Source organism: Rissa tridactyla, chromosome 6, assembly GCF_028500815.1.
Source record: "Rissa tridactyla isolate bRisTri1 chromosome 6, bRisTri1.patW.cur.20221130, whole genome shotgun sequence".
Classification (NCBI taxonomy): Eukaryota; Metazoa; Chordata; class Aves; order Charadriiformes; family Laridae; genus Rissa; species Rissa tridactyla.
The window spans coordinates 69,136,060-69,159,558 of NC_071471.1; the positions used below are offsets into that span (position 1 = coordinate 69,136,060).

General features: G+C 42.1%; 1 protein-coding gene across 3 annotated transcripts in view; it reads right to left on the reverse strand.

The window, feature by feature from the left end:
• Positions 1-23,499, reverse strand: part of CHST15 (carbohydrate sulfotransferase 15) — a 55,569-nt gene that overhangs the window by 26,377 nt on the left and 5,693 nt on the right. Inside the window, exon 1 of one of the 3 annotated variants that reach the window (XM_054206516.1) lies at positions 22,322-23,410. The exons of 1 other annotated variant lie outside the window; for it this stretch is intronic. The gene's annotated coding sequence lies outside the window, so the exon portion shown is untranslated. Of the gene's footprint in view, positions 1-915; positions 1,350-22,321; positions 23,411-23,499 lie in introns of those variants that run through there. One more of the 3 variants, XM_054206518.1, reaches the window with a different exon arrangement.

The window sequence follows — 23,499 nt, forward strand, 5'->3', positions numbered from 1 at the left end:
CAACACCTCCCTTTCTCAGCATCCCCCAGGACCTGGTCTGCCACAGACCACTTTTCAGCCCTTCTGTAGACAACCCACCCCAGTATTAACCTGAGGAATTACCCTGAAGGTTCAACACAAAGAGTTTTAACCATATTGTGACTGAGAGACTCAATATTGCCTCTGAAGAACAGAAGAAGCACCTGCCCTTCTGCGCGAGGCCAATGAAGGGTCCACGGACTCCACACATAAAATACAGCACTTTATTGCGGATAAAAGCAGCGGCTGAAGGAGCTGGAAGAATTCAGGAGCACGACAGCTTTACCTGAACAGAACGACATCTTTTGCCCAGAAGACGATGATGAAATGCTAATTAATTAAAATTATTTTTCATATTCAGTTAATCTGTGTTATAATTAACTTCACTAGACCAGAGAACCAGCTCATTGCTTCATGAGGTATCTAAAGGTCCAACATTCACTTTTACTACTTAAATGAAAATACATTTTCTAAGTCACCTTAATCAAAATATGAAATAGAAGAGATGTTTGACAATTCACACTTAAGAAAAATTAGTGTACTATCAGAGTAACATTAAAAAAAAAATCAGCACCATTATAACTCTCATATAGTTTAAATACACCTCAGTAACCACGTACAAATTTTTTTTCTCATTATTTTTTGCCACTGGCTCCCTCCTCTGGACCCACAGTTGTTGCTCCTTCTCTACAAAAATCCATCTTTCTTTTTAAGGCTCAGAAATGCTTTTTCTCTTCATTGCTTCCAAACATCTTTCTTTCTTCCCTATCCTACAGCGCTCTCCGTTCCACCCAAAAACATTGAACGTAACTCATCCTTTTGCACTTTGCTGTCTTCAGCAGAAGTTTTCGTGTCTGACTTTGTCCCTTAGTTCCTGAGAAATAACACAAGACTTACACACCTCTGAAGCGCCCCTTTGGGTATCGTCCAAGACACCAATATAATTTCTCATGATGCTACAGTGGATACACAAAGGGTCCTCTGATTACTCCTACGAATCATAGAAATACAATCGTTACTGAGTCCCAGAATTTGGCTATTTCGCCTCTAGCTTTTTCAACACCAATTTTTAATTCTTAAGAAACATTGCTATAATTCTAGATAATAACTCCTGGTTCATTCCTACAAAAGTGACCAGGTAATGGGTCAGATCCTGCATTAATCATCATTCTCCTAGCTGCATTTTTGTATGAGGAAAAAGTGCTTTTGTAGAACTATTTCTACTCTTGATGTTTCTGCCACCGAACTCTGTCACATATTGGAGGATTTCTGCCATCAGGGCAAGCAGACTGCGTCTCAAGGACTCAAGAATAATTATTTAGATAAATACTGAACAACAGTAGCTACAAAGAAAAGTTCATTTCCTGAATGAGTTTATTCAGTAAATCAGATGAGGCAGACAGAAATTGCAGCATAATCATTACCAACTATATTTTAATCAAAGGGAAAGAAACCAGTGTAAGACTCTTCAAAGAAACTGGTCTTAAAAACTTCGCTAAAGAAATGGAGCTGTGATGATTTTGACAGAAGTTTGAATGACTAGGGAGACTAAATCAGATTCTTATGTGTAATATTAAACCCAGAAAGTTTATGCTTCTTGTACACAAAATATCCACACACACCCCAAATGAACGTCCAAAAGAGAAAGAGAAGCTATGGACAGGATCCCAGACTTAAAGCAGGGAAGAGCTCAATGGTTGCCCACACACCACCGATGGTCCCAATGGCTGGAGAGAAGGAGGAAGGAGGTCCTGACACGAAGTGAAAAGTTTCCACTTTGCTAATAAACATTTCAGGCAGCAATAAGACACCTGAGCAAAGATTTTCAAAGAGGAAGCAAAGGAGGAGGAGACAGGAGTACTGTCAGGAGAGATTCGGACATCATCCGCGGAGGTAACAGGGGAAACCATGAAAACAGAGACAGTTCAAAAAAAAAAAAAAATAAAAATAAAGGACTAGAAAACGACAGGATCGAGATGAGGGCCCTCACAGCAGAAGATTAGAAAAGGGAGGTGAAAAAAACACCTCTAAAAAAAGATGCACAAGGAAAAGACTACAAGTTACAGTGGTAGCTATAAAAGGATCTGGTAACCAGAAGGTAGCCTACAGCATCGCTTCAATTAAATTCATCATGTGCTACACATTTGTTTTCCTGTAATCCTTCCACCCTGAACTCCTCCACTTTGACACCCAGCGAGTATCTCAATATTCTGCCGGACCCCTGCTCTCCGCCTCCTTGCTGGTTATTTTCGGAGGGACTAGTAATTACGCAATGTTTATTTAGGGGGAAAAAAAAAAAAACAACCTAATGTATTTTCCAGTTCTCTTCTAAAAGGGATCTGAAACTTGCCCAGTGATACTGATTGAACAGATTTATCTGAGGTAGTTTTACAGAATCAGTTCAAGGCTTGTGTATTTGACATTAATTCTCAAATTTTTAAGAAGAGCCATCAGAGATACATCACGAATACAGAGCGCAGGATCTTAGAAAAACCACATAAGCTTCTCTGTCCCACCTTAGGTCCATTTGTATGTTAATAAAATGGCCTGGAATTTATTGAACCCTTCCCAGGTGCAGACACTTCTCATGAAACTCCGTTACAAATATTATAAACTCAAGGAAAAACCATGTTAACTACATCTTTGGCAGCTGAGGAAAATGTTGTATCAGGAAGCTCATACAAGTAGGGGAAAAAAAAAAAAAGAAAAGAAAAGAAAAGAAATATGCTTAGGCTACAGTAAAACTGAGATCTTAATCACACCAGTCATGAGGGAAAATTTAGAGTTCCACGAGCAACCATAACTCTGCCAACTTATGCATACGCAGTATAACAGGCTGCTTCATTAGATGATCAGTTTGATGACCTACCACAGGGCAATATGACATATTGCTCAGCTAATAGAATAGAGACTTTGATTTTCTTTTTTTTTTTTTTAAATAACCACTAGTTGTGGACATACTGTTTTACATGATTTTCCACTGTCATGTTCATGTAACAAAAAGAATGCAACTGCAGTAAAGACATAAAAATCAGGATATAATTCTCTGCTGCCTCTCCCTTCTTTTTACCAAGAAGTTTTTAATAAAAGTTCATTCCCCAGCCTTTTACCAATGCAATGAGGGATGCTCACCAGAAGGCCAGGATCCTTCCCCAGCATAAGCAGCCCTTGTTTTCCTCATTCACCCCACGAAATCAAGACATCTGCACCATCTTTGTTTGTTGTTGTTGCTTCTTCCATTCAAGATTTCCAGTAGTCATAACCACAGATATACTTCACTTTTTTTTTTTTATTATTTCAATATAGGAAGCAGAAGGATGTGAATTGCAGGCAGAATAAAGGCGGTGAGATTTGAGTTGGTAATAAACCATTTATGTCTTTTTTATATTTTAGTTGCAAAACTGCTGTCGGTTCACTGGCAGAATATTACTCTCTTTACACAACAAGCCATGTCTTTGTATATTGTTGAATAATGTAGCATGTAATTTCCTCTTGTTGAAAAGAACGGTGAATTATTTATGATCACGTCTATACGGTATTTGTCTGTTGTTCATAAATGTGTGTCAGCTCTAACCACAAAGCAGAAATCAACATAAACCTTTTCAAGCTCCTGGGCCAAAAGCAATCCTCCTCGTAAAAATGAGGATCTTTGGGAATCTCCTCAGTAGGAAACACGGATATAAGAGATGACGCACAGCGGAATGGGGGCGGGGGGGAAACGCATAGCTATCTTAGATTTCAATATACTCCCACTGAAGCCAAGGGGGCTCGAACCACTGTTTCAAACCGAAGCAGACTCAAGCTAACAAATATATTTATATGCAACAGAAAAAATTGAGGGGAGACCTTTTCCTTGCTTGTTTTCCTGTGGAATTCCTTCTGTATATAAAAGGAGGAGCCGTTGGGTGCCCGGGCTGTGGGACGCGGGAGAGGACAGGTAACACTGGCGGGTACCACAAAAGCGAAGAGCAGTAGGCAGAGCTGCCTGCTACAGCCTTACAATAAACGGGGTAAAAAGATAAATCCCACCAAAAATAAAACAGGCAAGATTTTTCCTCATCCGCTTTTTTTTTTTTCCCCCCATGATGTAGGAAATATCTGAAATTCTGTTTTATTTCTTTTAAATAAACATTTCATAAAATCCCTCCCCTTTCTCTTAAAGGATTGTAAGGGAAGACGGTAATCAAAACGGCTATAAAATTAAATTGCTTTCATATGCTCAGTCATATAACTAAGATTTTCCTCCCCTATGAATAAGATAAAACAGATGGAATAGATTTTACACGCGCACACACATCATCTGGACATCTAAGTTTACGACTTATTTTTTCAGGTCAGAAGCCTTAATATTTAATGTGCTTTCCCTTTTTTTTTTTTTTTTTCATAATTCTTTAAAATAAAGATAAAACGAACTTTTGCCAGTACTCTTCAGGCTAAATTTTATACCAGCCTTGTTACTTTTAATCATATTCAGGTTTTCCCACTCCCACATGAAAGAGCAGCATGTTGTTAACCTATTGCAGACACGCTGCAAGTACACCGGTAACACATTTCCCAGCTTGACGGGTTACGGTTTGCCCTGTTTGATGTCAATGGAGCTACAGCGCTTTGTTTCCTCTCTTCACGCAATGTAATTAAAACGTGCAACTCACTGAGGCCAAAAGTATGAACGCATTTGAAAGACATTAGACAATTAACGGACAATAAATCTATCAATGGTTGCTATCCTCAATTCCCAGAGGCTAGAAAGGGATGGGGAGGGGAAAAAGGGATTAATACCTGTTCTTACACGCTTTCACTGAGCATTTAACACTGGCCACGGCCAGAGGCAAGAGAGAGAGAGACAGAAGTATCTGCGCCGGTTGAAGATTTGAGCTAAGATTGTCCTGTTGGGCAGGTCACAGCCTGAAATGCGGATGTCTCAGACGAGTTAGAAAACAATCCACCTACTCTCAGGTTAGATGGGACGAAGCCCAGCCAAAGCGCGCCCCTCAGCTACAGCTCCCACGGACAGGCTCTGCACTCTCATAAAACTCATCATCTTTTGTCTTTCTGTCCATTTTCCTATTGCCGCTCAGGTCAGGCATCACATCAAAGATTTGTATGCTGATGTGCTTGTTAGAGCAGAGAAAAATGGGCTCTTTTTCCCAAGGAATCTTATTACTTCTCAGCAAAAGTAAAAAAAAACAAAACAAAAAACCACAACTATTAACATGTGGAAACACAACAGCACTCCATGTTCTTGCTCCGTTGCTTCCTTGTTATGGGAAGACCTTCAGCTGCTGCGGTGTCTGTAATTTCTCCGCGTGATGAGAAGCAGTTGCACCACGAGAAGATGCTTCAGCTGAAGCGACACCCAAGGCAGACACGTGGAACACATCCTCTGCAGCAGGTACCTCTTGCCCCCTTCTTCTTGTTTAAATAAAAGCTGCAGATGCTATAAAAATAAGCATAACCACCCTTAGCAAAAATAAAATAATAATTAAAAAAAAAGACTAGGCAAAAGATAGTACTGCTTGATCTCATCTGAAGATCAAATTCTGAAGGAGCACATGGCTCCTGATTTAATAATATCTAATGCCATTCTTTGAGGAACCGCTATGTTGTGTTTATCCACAGTCTCCTAATTGTTTTCACTAATCTGGATAAATATTCTTACTGCCTAAGTGCCTTTCCTGTCAAATCAGGGACGATTGGTTTAGTTCAGGTTCACAGTTTGCGCTGGTGACGCTTTTTGAAATCTCAGAGCAAAGCTGGTCCCACAGCCTCCAGCAACACTCCAGAAATGAACTTCCCTTTGGTAATATTTCACTCCCGAGAGCTCTGGTGAAGACAGGGCTGTCATTAGTCACCAAAAGCTGCGGGTCTCTCAGTGAAACGCTGCCCACAGCCGTGCCACGATAAACTTCCCATGACTCACACGAAGAGGAATGGAAACATGAAAGGGCAGAGTGAGGCCGGTAGAGTAAAACCTTCATAAAATTTTCATATGAAAAAAAAAGGAAAAAACAAAAGCAGCAATGTTTAGTAGCAGTGCAGCACAACCACGTAATTCTTCTTCCATGCCTCCGTCACCCATTGCAACGCGGCCCACCGTAGCGGGGACCGGCTTTCTCCCTGTCCAACATTAATCCTTCAGCCTTTGCAAGATCTGTTTATCTCCAGGCACATAAAAAACCTGCCAAACTTGACCATTACGGATATTTTTTTTAAGCTGTCGAGCTTACTGGAAGAGTCAAGGATTGAACCTCGCACAAGGATTTTGCTCTCTGACATGGTCTCTTCAGAACAAGCCAAAGTGTTTGTACAAGTGTAGTGAAGGACTTGTACAGCGCGAGGAAGTTCACCCGGTTAGTGGGCAGGTTGTACCGTTTTAATAGATAAACAGTACAAGTACTAAAAACCTGACCTCAAAGAGAAAAAGAAAATGAGCTCAGGAAAGGAGAGGAATCATTGTGGGTTTTCTCTGTCCTGCGTTTTTGTACACATTTGGCTCCTCAAGTTAACATTTTTGGAAATAAACTTTGCCTGAACTCACGTCTATTTACCTCAGAGAAATCAACAAGCTGCCAGAAAGAAGATAGGTCAATAAAACGAGAATCATGAATCACTGACCTTTGCAACCTTCTCGCAAAAAAAAAAAAAAAAAAAAAAAGAAGAGAGAAAAAAAAAGAAAAATAGCCCTATTGCAGTGGTTTAGAAAAGCAGCAGGACTCACTACAAAGCTCAGCAACCTCCTGCAGACTGAGGTTATGTAAAACTCCGCTATTTGCTTGAAAAACCTAATTAAAAAAGAAAAAAAAAATAAATCAATAAATGCAACTCCCAAGAAATTATATTAACCCCCTACAAACATTTTTAAGGCAGCCACTTGAAAAAACAGACACATTTTAAAAGCTAGAATATCTGGTCATAACCCATGGTTATACATCGAACCTGCTGCACAACTGCTGAACGCTTGTTTAAGTGTAAAATATTCTTTAAAGGACCCAGATCTGAAGCCTTTTAAAGCCAAAGAAAACCTCCTGAATCACCACTGAATCGGCAATCTCGCCTAAATAACAACTGTGGCTTATTCCATAACCCAGCTGGTTTCCCTCTCGAGATCTAATCCAAACACGCTCCGCTCCTTCCTCATCAATACACTTCCAAAGAAAACGTGAGAATGGAACAAATGACACCCTCCATTTGAAGAAAAAAAATAAAAAAATAAAAAAACAGCTAACTCCCCTAAAATCAGCGCCACGGAACGGCAGTCGTTTCAATCAAATAAGGACCCACTCCTATTATTTGTGCTGCAATGCTCAGGAAATAATTACTGCGCTTGAATCACCACTCAATTAGGGCACAAACACTGCCAAATTAACAGATTATTGGAAGCCAGGAAAAAAGCCGGGGGGGGGGGGGGGAGGGAATCGGGAAGGGGAGCAGGATACTGTCCCGGATCAGCTACAGCATAGCCATGACTTCCCCCAGAAACCTCTTATTCCATCTGAAGTCTCATGCAAATTCCTAAAAATTACCAAAGTCCAGCACCTCGCACTCCTAACAGCCAGAGCTGCCTGTTCTGGTGCGTTCTTGTTTGATTTGCCTTGAAAACGTGAAAATAATAATTAAGCTTGGTATCGCCCATTTTTAATTGAAACCACTTTTCCGCAGGAAAAAAAACATCACTAAATAATTTAATGACTTCTGCGTTGTTTTTCCTTTCTATTTCACCTGGTTTAAATCACTCTAGAATCAGACCCATCATTTCTTTTTGAGCTTCTTGCAGAATAAAAAGTCCAGACAGGAAAATAAAACAGAACCCAAGGCAGCCAACCTTTGGCTAGTGATAAACTCCAAACTGTACTATGGCCTCCCAATTAGATCTAAATGAGCATTCAGGTTTAGAAGATAACGGGCTGATTCCTCCACATTTAAGGCAGGGATGAGGTCTCGCCGACAATTCCTCGGCAGTAACATCTGCCTCAGATCCACACAAGGTCATTTTCCAAAAGCTATTCCCATGCAGGATTTATACGGAAGGTTTTATGAGAGCTGAAGAGAAGCGTAGGGATTTGGGGCATCTTTGAAAAGTCCTGGAGAACAGGCGAGGTGCCTGGGGACTGGAGGAAAGCCAATGTCACTCCAGTCTTCAAGAAAGGCAAAAAGGAAGAGCTGGGGAACTACAGGCCGGTCAGCCTCACCTCCATCCCTGGAAAGATGATGGAACAGCTCATTCTGGGTGTCATCTCAAGGCACGTGGAGGAAAGGAAAGCTATCAGAAGTACTCAGCATGGATTCACCAAGGGGAAATCATGTCTGACTAATCTGATAGCCTTCTACGATGGCATGACTAGATGGATAGATGAGGGGAAGGCGGTAGATGTGGTCTACCTTGACTTAAGCAAGGCGTTTGACACGGTCTCCCACAGCATCCTCATAGGGAAGCTTAGGAAGTGTGGGTTAGATGAATGGACAGTGGGGTGGATAGAAAACTGGTTGAAAGATAGAGCTCAGAGGGTTGTGATTAGGGGCACAGAGTCTAGTTGGAGACCAGTGACGAGTGGTGTTCCCCAGGGGTCAGTACTGGGTCCAGTCCTGTTCAATATATTCATCAATGACCTGGATGAGGGGATAGAGTGCACCCTCAGCAAGTTTGCTGATGACACCAAGCTGGGTGGGGTGGCTGACACACCGGAAGGCTGTGCCACCATACAGAGAGACCTGGAGAGGTTGGAGATCTGGGCAGAGAGAAACCTTATGAAGTTCAACAAGGGCAAGTGTAGGGTGCTGCACCTGGGGAGGAACAACCCCATGCACCAGTACAGGTTGGGTGCTGACCTGCTGGAGAGCAGCTCTGTGGAAAGAGACCTGGGAGTCCTGGTGGACAACAGGATGACCATGAGTCAGCAATGTGCCCTTGTGGCCAAGAAGGCCAATGGCATCCTGGGGTGCATCAAGAAGAGTGTGGCCAGCAGGTCAAGGGAGGTCATCCTCCCCCTCTACTCTGCCTTGGTGAGGCCGCACCTGGAGTACTGTGTCCAGTTCTGGGCTCCCCGGTTCAAGAGGGACAGGGAACTGCTGGAAAGGGTGCAGCAGAGAGCTACAAAGATGATTAGGGGAGTGGAACACCTCTCTTATGAGGAAAGGCTGAGGGATTTGGGTCTCTTCAGTCTGGAAAAAAGACGTCTGAGGGGTGACCTTATCAACACTTATAAATACTGAAAGGGTGGGTGTCAGGAGGATGGGGCCAGGCTCTTTTCAGTGGTGCCCGGGGACAGGACAAGAGGCAATGGGCACAAACTTGAGCATAGGAAGTTCCACCTAAACATGAGGAGGAACTTCTTTACCCTGAGGGTGGCAGAGCACTGGAACAGGCTGCCCAGAGAGGTGGTGGAGTCTCCAACTCTGGAGACATTCAAAACCCACCTGGATGTGTTCCTGTGTAACCTGCTCTAGGTGACCCTGCTCTGGCAGGGGGGTTGGACTAGATGATCTCCGGAGGTCCCTTCCAACCCTATGATTCTATGATCAGCGCCGTGAGAACTTCACCAGAAATGCAGGTCCAAAAGCCCAAGAAGAAAAAAAAGCATCCCTGCCAGCCGCCCGACCTGTAGGACCATGTGTCCCCAGCACCATGAATCCATCACCCTGAGTATTTAAGTCCTTCATCTTGTACAAATATGGAGCAAAATTCTGTTCTCATGTATTTATAAGGATGCTCAGAGTAGAATTTTGCCTACGGTACACGCTGGCTTCTCAACTCTTGATCAAAACTTGCTGCCTATGATATGCGGCATCTCCAGCAATTCATCTTTTCACTTCATTTCTATTCATCTCACATAGTGTCTTGCTACAGAAACACTGGCAGATTTATGTTTAATATGAAAAAGTCGCACACTGTAGAAAAACTTTGTCTTTACACAAATTACTCCAGTGCACGTCTTCTCACAGAAAAGCCATTTTAAGCCAGTTTCAGAAATCGCTATGTATGGTCGAAGTTTAGCATCTTTTCCATTTTTTTTTTTTTTTTAATTCTCATAGCAACTGCGAGCCACCTCCCAATATATCCTACACAGTCCTTCAGGTCACGCCATGAAGAGAGAGATAAACCAACGCATCCATCCTGTGGGGCTCATAGATTCCTCTCCCAAAAATCTGGACCCAGATTAAAAAGTTCTGCTATTCAGAATACAATCAGAATTCACCTCTAGTTAACAAAAAAAAAAAAAAAAAAAAAACAAAAAAAAAACCAAACCCAAAACAGTCAGTCAGCCCCTCATTAAATTGATTGAATCACTGAGAGCCAGAATAGATATAAAATACTGATGCTAATGGGAGTTAACTTTTACACCTTGCTAAGAAAAAGTGTATTTTCTTCAATCTCCAGAAAGATACCCAATGTCAAAAATAAGAGGAAGACAGACATAGAAGGTTAAATCACTTATTCAGTGATTTAATATCAGTGAGAGATCTTCAGGTTGAATTTGCTGTATTTATGTCCTTTTGTTATGCTGAAAAAGGCAAATAACCCAAGAGCTCACAGGAAAGGTAAAGGGATCGCCTGAAATACAACTCCAGGTGCAGAGAGTGGGCGTGATAAGGCTGGTCTTGCCACCAATGCTTTTATTACATTTTTCATAAGATCAAACAGCCGCTGAAGTTCCGTTCCCAACACAGGGTATCACATTACTTTACAATAACAGAAATTCTTACCTACGCGCTCTTTCGAGGAATAAATCACACTATCATCCCACAAATCAGCCAAATTCCTCTTACAAATACTAACAGAGAAACACGAAGCGTGAAGGCTGAGTCTGTTATGAAGCTCTTCCACTCCAGGTATTTTTAACAAATAAATCCAGGGGGTTTGGGGGCCGGCAGGTGGGAAAAAATATCATATCTAAATACGGCGCCCGCACGCCTTGCAGTCAGGCTGTAATCAAAAATAAATAAGTACTTACTTCCAGAAAACTCCAGAGGCAAAGAATCAGTCTAGTATTGACAGAGTTCACTTATCAAATGCAGGCTATTTTTGTGTTATGCATCTCTTCCTGACAGCTGCCCGTCCTGCTTCACTTTCAGGCTTCCAAGTCTGCTTCATCGTTCGAGTCTCTGGTCAGATATCGCTGTACTGTACTCAAACAGCTCTTCTGGAGCGACTTGCTCAATAGAGATACGGGGTTTTCCCTTCATGCAAAGCTTGGTTTGATGAGGACAGCACGCTCGTTTTCATCACCGTATCTGAACGTGGGGAAACTGCTCTGGACAGCCAATTTCTCCGTGTCAGCTACAACGTGAGGTTCGAGTGACTGCCTCGGATTTAGGCATAGAATGGTTCAGGTTGGAAGGGACCTTAAAGATCATCTCGTTCCACCTCCCTGCCCTGGGCAGGGACACCTCCCACCAGACCAGGTTGCTCCAAGCCCCGTCCAGCCTGGCCTTGAACCCCTCCAGGGATGGGGCAGCCACAGGTTCTCTGGGCAACCTGGGCCAGGGGCTCACCACCCTCACAGGAAAGGATTCCTTCCTCAGATCTCATCTCAATCTCCCCTCTTTCAGTTCAAAACTGTTACCCCTCATCCTATCATTGCACTCCCTGCTCCAGAGTCCCTCCCCAGCTTTCCTGGAGGCCCTTTAGGGACTGGAAGGGGCTCTAAGGTCTCCCCGGAGCCTTCTCTTCTCCAGGCTGAACCCCCCCAGCTCTCTCAGCCTGTCCTCACAGCAGAGGGGCTCCAGCCATCCACGCCTTTAAGGCTAGGTGAGATGAACACCAAAGCCTCCTTGTGCTAAAGAAAAACAAATTTTCACATTCGGCGCGCCAGCTGACGCTCATTTGAGGCAGAGATGGAGAGCTGGTGTAGCAGAGTTGAGTTTGCAGGAAGCGATCTTTCAGTGCTGAAGATTTATTTTAAGCCCGGGTCTTTGTCTCTTGCATCGATTACTGGTCGAGAACCAGCACGTGGGAGAAAAATGTTCTGAGAATATTTCCAATGGTCCTGCCAAGCATTTTCAGCCTCGGCAGGCTGCAAAACAGTGGGCATTCACAGTTATGTTACTCTGATTACCATCTTGTCCTTTTTACACATTTGATTTTACTTGATTTTAGCAGCTGCTACCTCAAGTTGATTTAAAGTGAGAAACATATTCTTTCCACCGTCTGAAATCTAATACTCACTGCCGCTTTGCAAGTGGCATACAGTACGGATTGCTAAATCTTGTGGGTTGTGAGAGATCAGCTGCTAATTTAAGGCTGGTTTTGAGGGATGCATAACATTCTATGGAATAAATAGAACGTGCATAACGTAATGCCTTCAGTGCCTGCCTATCTCATGGTGTGGTAAAATGTTTTTGCATGCAATAACGCAACCAAATGGTATCTACTAGAATTCAGTTGATATACCTTCACGCTTCATAAATAAGCCGTCTTTCTGAAGGGAATCAATCTACGTGATACTTAACGTTGCTTTAAAGACAATGTTGTTGTGACAGTTCTAGAGCAACGTATATGCTAACGGCTGCTCGTTTGATTTTTAGTGACCGAGAAGGGATTTTCCTCCACCTCCAAAGTGCGTTTTCTCCGTAAACTTTACTATCTTAGCACAGTCATCTGCAGTTTTTTTTGTTGTGACTCATATACGGTACCTTCTCCATGAGACATACATTAAAATGGATGGAAAAACATTTCTCATCTGTACATAAGTGTTGTGTAAGTACTTTTTCATGAATAGGGCATTTCATCTTTCATCGAGTGCTGAGTGGGTGAAAGGAAACATACACAGCTGCATCCTGAAAAGACAAACTCAGTATTAGAGTCTGTCATTAAAGTTTCTTGCAAATTCAAACAAAAAATTAGTCAACAAAAACTATTCATTGAGGCCAAATCACAACTGTGGCTTTGTTACTTAAAAAAAAAAAAAACAAAAAACAAAAAACAAAAAAACCCAAACCTGTGTTCCAAGCTTAGCAGCAACTTTTCTAAATGTTCAACAACTTTCATTCTTTAAGCAGCAACACAGCAGATAGATAAATCTCAGCCCATTAAAGCACCAAGAAACTACGCACTTGTTCCAAAGTAAAGTAGATTCAAAGCCCAAGTGGAGATACCCAAAAAGGTCTAAGTATTCTCAAGAAATTGCTAATTAGTTACCTCTGTAAGAGTAACACAGTATCACTGGACAAGATTCCTGCCGGTGACTTCTGACTACAGCTCATTACGCAAAAACCCTTCTGTTATAATATATTATATTGCTTTCAGCATCATAGAAAAGTGTTGATTCTGCGTAAGTCAAGCAACGTTTACTTCCAAAGCCTCCTACTGCCACTCAGAGCGTTTCATCGAAGGGTTAGACTCCATCACTCATCCGTATCACGTGCTCTTTAACTACATAGAACTGCAACAAATTCTTACGAACCAGCTTAGAAGACACCATCATTCTGAAGAGGTTTCTGCATGACTATACCCTGTTTTCTGTTGCTACTGACATATATCTTTAGAGGCAGAGCACATACTTGATGTGGAACCTAAAGGATTAAACGCTCAATATCGTCCTCTCTTCTGTCTTTAGATCATCACAGCTAAAGAACACCACTTCTACCACGCACTTCAAAGGAATTCAACTACCTTCATTTACTGATTTCCGCTATTACAAGAAAGAGAAGGTGTTTCATTCTTTCACCAGCCTCTCAAAAATAATCACAGCTCTCGATACAATTTTCATAACGTGGTAAACTCTATCCCAGTCATCTTGCGGCTGCATGAAGACCCCCGTTTACAACAGTAATAACAAAAAGGAAGAAAGCCACGCTATGTATGGGAGCCAGTAAGTAAATACTGTAAAATCCATAATAATAAGATAAATCTGTTCCTCAGCCACTGGACTCGCTGACTCCCTTGACTTTGACTGTGTGTTCCTGCAGGTTTCTCCCGTGTTTGGCTTCAGTATATTTGCTTTCCACTTGGAAAGAACACAACCACAAATACCTTTTCATGCTTCACGTTGCACTTTGCTGGACTGCAGATTGTAAACAAACAAGATAAAAATCTCAGAACTTTCTTTACTGAAATTCCATGGAAAGAACAACCACCAAAAAAAAAACCAAAAAAAAAACCAAAACCACACCAACCCCAAACCAACCAACTCTGCGTACTGATGAACGCACCAAGAATTTGGCACGCACTCCCTCACACCCTGCCCCTTCTGCAACATTTTCTGCAAGATAAAGGCAACATTTAGTCTAGCAAACTAGACGGTCTTTATTTGCGGTGCAGAGGCAACCCGAGGCAAGCTCTCTAAAAGACTTTTTTTTTTTTTTTCCCCCCACGATGGAGATGTTAATTATTTAATTTCTGTTGTAGGGAGACTGCGTCAAACTAACCTTCCACTATCTCTCTGCTTAAACTGTAAGAGAAGGTCAAAATTCACTTTATAAGGCCTTGCATTGAGAAATTTAAAAAAAAAAAAAAAAAAAGAAAAGAAAATCCCGCCTACTGTTAGAGCTTCCAGACGGCACAAGTACCTAATTCACATGGTGGTCCTTACTGATCCCTACCTGAACACCTCTTGGGTGCTAACCCAGGGATGCCTGGATGCTCCTCTCACTTGCTCTCTGGGACAGACCATCTCCTGAAATGGCCGAGAGGACGCAGCTTTAAGGAGAAAGGGAGAACAACTGCTCTTAAATGCTCTGCTCCAGCCAGAAAGCTCTCACTCCCAATGAAAAATCCCCGTGTCCCTGAGGGTTGCAGGGCAAAAAAGCTCAAAAGCGGACAGCTGGAGGCAAAATGAGGTTTTATTTTTAAACAGCACTGCGTGTTGATCTATTTGGTTCTAGACAAATAGAAGAGGACACACAGTCGCCATAGGACGTCCAGCTGAAATCGGATCAACAGTAGTTCTGGAGCTCAGGTTCCACTTCTTGAAATAAACCATTTACTGAAGCAATTCGCAGAAGGAATCCGAAGTGACGCAAAGTCCATCAACTGCAGCTGGCAGCCAACTTTTCAAGAACAGATGCATGACTGCTAATGATAACGCAAAAAGCTTAGATTCTAATGCAGAAAAACATTATAAAACTCTGCAGGGAAGCAGAAACATCTCCAAAATATACCCCATAACATACTTTGCAAGGACCTATAAACTCCGACTTCAGCAGAATTAACATATCCAACTAAAATCCGTCTCCAGCAAAAATACCTCCCACGTTTTGAAATGCATTTCTATCTGTTAAATTTCTCTGTTGCCAATAGCGTTTACTCTACCTTGAGTCAAAGACATGAATCTTTGATTTCCTGAGATTAATGCAGTAACTTGGTTTAGGCTGTTAATGCATTCAAAGCTTTCAGACACGCAGGAGACTAAGATGGCATCAAGAGCATACAGATGCATTTGGAGGGGATATTTTTTATGGGAAATAAACTAGAAATTCCTTAATATATGTCTGCAGCAGGGACTACACGGAAATAAAAGCTTACTAGGGTGCCTCAGGGCTGGAAGAGATGGCTTCCAAGCCTGTTTATGGTTTCTAAGCACTACTATATGATATAAATAATAACACCAAGGTAAACCCCAAAAACCCTATCAAATAAGTGATGACACAAGTGCTCCAGGAAAGCGGTGTTCATTTCTCAAAAGTGAGACCCGGCCACTACAAAGCAATGATCAATAAAAATACATACATTATATGCAGGTAACGGTGTAGAAACACACTGTATTTGTCAGCAGAAGAGCTCAGTCCAACTGATGCATCAAAGTGCAGCTCCAGAGACAATGGTTCTTTTAGTGCCTTGAATCCAGAGAAACATGAAAAACGGGTCTATATTGACCTGCTCTATCAATAAGGCTATTGAGTTACACCTGTTTTTTTAGTGGTCACCAAAAGGAGCTGTACGGTTTCAGAAATAAGGCACTGTAGAAGTTGGCTCATGCTCAGTTTCCTTTAACATTTTCCACCCTCAAGAATGCTGTCAACAAAACACAGCAGTTGCCACAAAAAGCTGTATCGGTCATTGTCTTCTACAAAAATCACTCCACGCCCACATCTAAGGAGAGCAACATGCAATAGAAATGCCACATCTTCCATCGAAGCTTCAGGAATGTGACTCAGCAGCCGGCAGGAGCAGTTTTGGACACTGCGATCCCTCCACCCTACATTATGTCCTATGCAGAGGAGGTCCCAGAAGAGCAAAGCTGCCCTCCTCCCACCAGTTCTGGCTTGCCCTGGCTTCAACAGAAACAGTTCCAACACCAATTCAGCAGCCTTGTCACCCTGATGTGAGAGCCTCCATGAGTCTGGGCAATCATAGAATCATACAATGGTATAGGTTGGAAGGGACCTTAAAGATCAACTAGTTCCAATGCCCGGCAATGGGGAGGGACACCTCCCACTAGACCAGGTTGCTCATTGCAATGATGTTGTCAGCCAAATTGGTTGTTTCGGTTGGGTTTTTTTAACCATGGGTGTTCTCCCCATGACAACCCTCCACCCTTTGTCAACACAATTGTTCTACAAGTCCATCTCTTTGTTTATGCTTTCAAGGGTTGGCATCTCGACTATGACAATCCCCTTCTGCATCTCCAACGTGCTTCAGTAGAGCAGGTCCCGCTTTCCACAGCTGGAGTAGAACTTCTAACCAGGGAAGGTGGCCAGGGATCGGCTCTTTGGCCCCAACGGATAAACTCTTTCTAGTGGACAAAAACGAAACCTACCATGTGAATAACTGAGTCAGTCCCACTGCTTTTATAGCAGTTACTTCACCACTATGTGGAGAAATTAAAGTAGAAAACCATTCATCCTCGGTGTGTAAAATTATAGTCTCACCACTGATCATTTCCTTTAATTTACAACTTCCCTCCATGTTTAAATCCTCAAAAATGTCTTCAGTATCCAAAACATTTATAATCAAAGCAAATGACTTCAGAAGTTCAGAATAATCTATAAACTTAGAAAATTTCAGTTGTTCCCATTAAGCGAAAAAATAAATTCTATGCTGATAATATACGCCCGTTTCTTTATTGCATGGCCCAGTGTTATAAATTAGACTTTGATAATAAAAGCAAAACAGAATAAAACCTTACAATTATATGCTTTTTTCTTCCTTTACACGTGAAAACTTGGCTTTGAAGTTATTCTAACTCTTCCTCCTACTTACAGGGCTACGTTACGCCAGCAAAACTGATCTGGAACAGACAAAATGTATTCTGCAAATATGAACATTTAAATGCAACATATATATTACTTCATTAATCTTTTCGTATAGAAGCTTGTGTCCAGTCTGAAAAACTAATTAAATGGGTAAAGGCAGCAGCTTCCTTGCAAACATTCATGCCATACGCAGCAGATTCGGGGGGGTGGTAGAGTCCACTCAAACGTATCTCAGAGTTTGCTTAACGCGAATGTCTACCAGACCCCTGGGGCACGGACAGTACTCACTTTCTTGGAGTAACTCCCAGTGGCAGATGTCAGAGCGCTTTTCAGTTTGTGGATGACAAAATGACAGGGTACTGACGTGCGTTGCCTATCACACCGACTATGCCATACCTGACCTACTGGCACGTGACATAAAAAGGCAGAAGTCCAAGAAAAAACTACATCTCCCAACTCACCACCCAGAATCCCATCACATGGGGACTTTGAACAAAATTCAGATATCTATTGTACAAAATAGAAAGTCACTGGCAACCCAGTTCGAAATAAACCATCTAAGGCCGACGGCATTGAATCTGAATTTCCCTCAGTAACCACATTAAATGGAGGGAATTTCAGTCTTTCCATCAGTTCAAAAGACAGGGAAGGTAATTTTTCCAACATTCTCAAGCTGCCATCGCACTCCCCATCCTAGAGCCGCGCCAGGACCCCGCCGCACGACAGCGGCAGGGTGCACTATGTGGGTCCAATGCTGGCAGGTGGCATTTTCGGGAGCAATGGTGCAAGACGGGCAGCTAGGAAGTGAAACCCTCCGTCTCATAAACAACTCTCAGTAAAGAACACTGGAGCCCTCATTAATATAATTGGTTTCATACTAGCTGCTAAAACACTAATTCACTCCATTTCTATTAGTTAAGGAGTGCTTTGCTCGCCTCTATTTTTGCTCAAGCATAGAAGAAAAGGGGGAAAAAAATGCCTGTGTCATATACTCTGCCTGCAGTTAGTGAATGCCACACCAGAGCACATTTGTCACCACGGATGAAAAATGAAGGTAGGTAGCCTTTCACGCAAGCTGCTCCTGAGGACCCAAAGGGAAAAGAATTTTGAGAGCAACTCCCACATCATTCACTCAGAGCGATGGATTTACGTCCTCCACCCTGCATGAGATCCACAGAGCGACTACGACTCCATCACAAACTGAAATTCAAGGTAGAAGACACATTTAAAACATAAAAACATACTACAGTACTACCACCGGGAAAAAAAAACCCAAACCAAAAAACCCCCCCAAAACCCTACCACTAATCATCACCCCTCAGGAAACCACTCAATGTTCAGTCTTTCTGCTTCAAGTCCAGAAAATTAAATTTCCCCTTTCTAACAGTGCTGCCTTTGGGTACGGACCGAAGAATAAATGAGCACAAGGCTTACGCCACGATGCAGCAGGAAGAGGGTCTGCGCCTATCAGTGGAGCATCTCTGGTCACGGGAGGAAAAAAAACACACCATTGAATGCCACGACCCACATCACAAGCCTTTTGCCTGCTCTCGCTGATGAGCAATTAGTCGTCTCATCCTGCTCACTGATACTCTTCATCTTCATTGGGGTCGGGAAAAAGAGCTTTGCGTTGGGTACCAAGTGCTCCTTTTCCACTTTAAAGACATATCCCTCTCTCTCTCTCTCTCTCTCTCTTTATTTACACTTTTCTTTGAAGCCTTAAAGACCTGAGGACGAATTGCATCATTCTAGATGTGGATGCTATTTTCTAATTTTAAAAGTGATCCTTCCCCTCTCTACGTGTACTTCCGTCTCGCTCTCAGGCCTGCATGACTTCAAGACCCATCTCACTGCTTTTAACTTGGCTGAAGACGAACGTGTATTTAAGCCGCTGGTTAAAGTGTCTCTAATGATAGTGCAGTTCATAATAATAAAACTGTCCTTCCCCTAAAACGTGCTTTCATCCTGTTGAAAACTTAGTAAGCCTATTAATTATTTTCTTAAAGTCTGAATTGCAAAACGTCACTGCTGACATTTAAGGCTCATAAAAAATGCGACTCTATCTTATCTGTGAGAAACAAGTCCATACAATCTATTTTAGGATGAAAATATTTATCAAGGGAGATGGTTGCCAATTATGAACACAAACAGAAACAAAGCCACTCACAGCAAGTTGCTATTTCTTTTACATCTCAAGGGTGTATTTCTCCCCGGCAGCAGAGTGGTGCACAAAATAAGTGACATCTGGTGGCTATATGCTGTAATATAATAAGGTAACTCATATCAATGCCGCTAACCAGTTCGATTTTTAAGTTTGCTGCTTCTTAGCGCAGCTTCTTAGATGTTTTATTTATTTATTTTGACACAGATACTTGTGAGACTCCTTGGCATCCCGGTCCCCACGCATGGTGACAACTGCTGTTGCCTAATTGAAGTGGGATTGCCATAGTCACATCAGGAAAACCATGACTCCAAAAAAGGAATTAACTAGCAAGGCATAGCAAAACGGCGCTAAGATTTAGCTGGGCAACACCAGTGAGAATCGTACAGAGCCAGGCTGTCAAAACAAAAAAAAAAAAAAAAAAGCTGCACAGAATTTTGCAAAGGAAATAAGGAAATCCGCCGTCACATGCTCCAAGTAATTAATATCAACTCCGCTTTCTCTGAACTGTTTGTCATTAGACTTTACTTAAACGAAAAAGAAATAGCTGTGATTCCCATTCTGAGCTTAGCAGCAGCCTTCTCCAAACGTGAAACGGCCTTTCCGCTCTTCGTACCTTATTGATCCGCAGCGACGGTCACGTGTAACCCATCCAAGCCCTTCCGCACCTAAACCTGCATAAACCCAGGCATAAAGCAATTACAGCTCCCCTTCCCACTCCCACAGCCCAGAAATCAAGGTCTCTCCTAGAAAGCTATAAGCCTCCCTGGGATAATTAATAAATATACTGTCAGTCAGCTACAGTTGAAATTACAAAATTGCTAAGCGCTGCAATTTCAAGGCTTGTAACGCCAATTTCTTCAGTAATAAGTATTTATGGAAGAAAAATCTCTAAGCACTGTCTAACAGAAATCAGATGAAATATAAACAGAGTCTAAATATTTATCAGCAGAGGAAGTTCAAAAATATCCCTGCAAGCTAAAGCGGATGGCAGGCTAAATCCAGAGCCATTGAGCGTTCTTCGAAGGGTGTGCTCGGAGGAACTTCATCTTCAGTTTGACATCGCTAAATCAAATTAATTCCTTCCTCCTATTCAACGGCTACGTAAAAAATCCTTGATGTCAAAAGGACAAAGCTAAAAATGTCCTGAAAACCAGGCCTGAACGCTGCACTTGGCGCAAAAGATGGCCCAAACTCCTACCCACACAGCGCAGTCATGCAATACTTTAAATGAGGGTGTGAGATTTTGGGGCTTGCCATCACTTTTAAGGCCTAAATATCCTTAACGGGAACGTCCACCTGCACCGTCAGCTTCCCTTAGCACTGAAACGGGCGCACACACCTGCGGCGTCCCAATAAAAGGGGACCTCTGGGATGACACAATTACTGCTATATTATTTCAAAAAGAGATATTATTTCCTTTCACGCACCCTCATCCCCACCAGGCGTTACCTTCGCCTTAACGCTTCTGGCTGAAGTAAAGAACAGACGCATAGAAAAGTACAGCTGAACGGCTTTGGCTCCAGTCACCCATCAAGAAGAAAACTTTTTAAGATCCCATTTCAATTTTGTTTTATTTTATTTTATTTTTTTTAATCCTGGCATGCTGAAGTCAGCAGGAAGACGTTTCATTGACTTTAATGAAGCCCGAGGTTCATCCCAAGAATTGCTGTTTGGAATGAGCACAGCATTTATATTACCTCATTTGAAACCCTCAGGTTTTTTGTTAAATGCAACTTAACGATATTGGCTCTTCCAGAATTATTTGTTATCTTTAAAAATACACAAAAAGGTTATTAAAATACTGCAGTGTAAAATTTTTAGGGATTGTGGCTGGGATATTCTTGTTTCAGTAAGAGGCAAGTATTTATGATGCAGAAATATACCGTGTCATAAAGTTTCAGTTCATTTTCTAATATTGAAAATCTAGGAATTGTTAAAGTCCAACAAAAATCACTGATGATATTTACACGCTTACCTGTATTTTCGCAGTACATTTTTAATGGGTTTGGGTTGTTGGGGTTTTTTTTGGTTTTTTTTTTTTTTTTCATTTATTACCCAACGTACTAGAATAGCAAGATAAAAAAAAAAACTGGAAAACTGAATAGATTGCTACACTATGCCCACTTAATGGGTACCATTAACAGACAAAAAGCTATCAAAACTCAGCAGAAGCTTTTCATGCATTCCCTTGTATTGCACCAAAATGAGTTATTGCAACTCTGGTATCAAACTAAGAAGAACACTCAGTTTTTAAGGCTGTAATGCAGAAATAAGCAGCAGGTGATTTGAAGCCATCTAAGAAGGGTATTTTACCCAAAGAGTTACTGAAATCTAATTTATTAAAAAAAAAAATAAAGTAGTGGGGGGCTCAGCTAAAAGCTACTCACCGTGGAGCGCAGCAGACCGCTGCTCAGGTGTACCGGCCCCACCACCGCAGCCGCACACGCCGCCGAGCAGAGGGCTCCGAACTTCTCCAAAACAACTGGGAAATATTTCCAGTGCCCACAATTCGGAGGAGCCAGATTCTGGTCCCCCCTTACACCAGTGAGAACCAAGAGCCGAGTTACACTTGATCTAACCTAATGCAAGAGAAATCCACGTGGGATTTCCATGGATACCAATATATAATCTATTTTACTATGCCGTGTATTTTTAATTTTGCTGATCTCCTTAGCGATATTCAAAAATCTTCTCTGAAGAGTTAAACACTTCAGTATTTAAAATAGCCTGATGTTAGACAAATGAATCTTTGCTCTTTCCTACAACGAGAGGAATGAGCTTAGGTTCTCCCGTTCCCTTCTGTTCACCTCTCACATCTCATTTCTTGTTGAAACTGTTTTAAAGCTGGTATAAATAGCTTTGCAAAGTAATTCTAATACTAAATGTCAAGAGCGATAGTGGTTTCATTCTGATTTATCCTTGTCTGTTCCTCAGGCAAGTTAATCCTCAACCTGAGATACTGTTTTCATAGCTCTATAATTTATGAAATTTTTCATCTAAATTATTTACCTTATGAATGGCTCCGATGAGTTCCTCAGGGCGTAAAGCTGTAATACTCGACGCTGAAGTGCTCAAGAACACGTTTTTGTCTTTTTTAAAATGAAGAGACCACCACTGTATCTCGTCTTGTAATTTCTAGGGGTAGCCTTTAACGCACAGCAGTGTTTCTACCCAAGCTTTTTATCTGACCTCTGCACTTGCAATAGATGCAGTTACAGCCCAGATATCACAGGATTATCCCAGGCTAGAGCTCCAGGGAGCCACAAAACAAGCGAAGAGTCCCTGATCCTGAAGCACAACCTCACAGCATGAACCCATCTTCCTTCGGGGACCCGAACTGGCATCAGCTGGGACATGGGCTCGACACCCGATGTCCACGTGCAACCTGCTCCTCCTCCACGCCAACAAGGCGGCATCCAAGAGCCCTCCCAGAAACGGCCCCAGGAAATTTCCTCCGGCTTCAGCAACCAAACCAGAAGGATGAGCTGTAGAGCAGCCGCTCTACAAACGCACTAACCGGTGACTGGAGACAGAAGAGGACCACGACCGCTGGCCTAACATGGTGAAATAGATCTATGAAAAGCTGAGCTTTCAGAGCATTCCTTGAGGAGCCTAGAAATTTCACATTCATTATCCATTTCACTTATTCAACATTAACAATATCTATTTAACATTATCTATTTCATATCTACATAGCTCGGTCGGAAGATAAATTTCTCAACTAACAAGTAGCCAAAATCAAAGAGGCTGGGGAGGAATATTAGATAAGGCGTTTGATGGACTTGCAAAAAAAGTGTTTTTAAGACCTGGTAAAGGGTTTTTCAGGAGATGAAGCTCCCCTGTGAAGAGCTGGCCCTGCAGGCAAGCCCATCTCATTAGGTGATACACACTCCTAATAATCTATTAAACTACCCTTCTCCATTTCCTCCCATTTCTAGCTTTACACAGTCAAACCTCCTGGCTGCACCAGTCAGAGTCCTTCTCCTGCTTCGGATTAATACATTCTGGCACTCACAGGCCATTATATCCTAGCTTAGGCACAGCAAGTTTAGCACGGGGCTCTTATATTTTCTTCAAATCACATGCAAAACCTTCACGAATCCTGATTTCTGTTACCAACAAATAGGAGAGACCTCAGGAAAAAAAGTATCTCACTACTAACTTGGTGCCAGATCTAAAGCACTTTC